Source organism: Elephantulus edwardii, unplaced genomic scaffold (genome assembly GCF_000299155.1).
Source record: "Elephantulus edwardii isolate Elephantulus edwardi_28Jun2011 unplaced genomic scaffold, EleEdw1.0 scaffold00140, whole genome shotgun sequence".
Lineage (NCBI taxonomy): Eukaryota > Metazoa > Chordata > Mammalia > Macroscelidea > Macroscelididae > Elephantulus > Elephantulus edwardii.
The window spans coordinates 464,656-465,515 of record NW_006399890.1 but is presented as its reverse complement, the minus strand read 5'-3'; positions in this window follow the sequence as shown (position 1 = coordinate 465,515).

Sequence of the window (860 nt, the reverse complement as noted above, 5' to 3'; positions counted from 1 at the left end):
ATCCAGGCCATGGTCTTTGCAATTACTTGTTATGCTTCAGAGAGTTGGAATCTATGCTTTTGAAATGCCGTGCTGGAGAAGAATCTCGAACATACTGTGGACTGCCAAGAAAACAAATAGGTCTGTCTTGGAGGGGGTGAAACCAAGTTTCTCCTTGGAGACTAGGATTTGAAGCTCCATCTCACATATTTTGGGCATGTGGCCAAGAGAAACTGGTCCTTGGAGAAAGACATCATGCTTGGAAGGGTTGAGGGACAGCACAGGAGAGGAAAACCTCTGATGAGATGGATTTAAACATTGACTGGGGCTATTGGGGATTGGTGTGTGGGTATCAGTCAGACTGGCTCAGTACAGGGGAGGCTTCAGAACTGCTGTACAGAGAGTCTCTATGGGTTGCAGGTGACTCAACAGCACATAACAACAACAAATCCATGAGAATGGGTGAGATCTTCAAGGAGGATAATGTAGAGTGAGATGGTAAGAGCCTGCAGTAAAGAGACCAACCAAGAAAGAGGACATGAGAAAAGAGCAAGGGAGTTGGAACCAGAAGATTCCAATAGAATCCACAGGAAGAGTGTTTGAGGCAAAATATGTCATCAATTGTGTCAAATATTTCAGCAAGGACAGAAGGTGAAGGATTCAAATGTGGCAGTATGATTTTTCAAAGAGTATTCATTGGTGGCTTTAGTGAAAACACGTTCAGAGGCACAATAGGGGTAGCAGCAGCCTTGAAATATGCTGAGGAATGAATCAGACTTGAAGAAGAGAAGGTTGCAACACCCCCATGATACATCTTCAAGGATATGAACATGTACGGCCAAGCACAATCAATAAGAGTGCATCTAAATTCCAAAATCAAT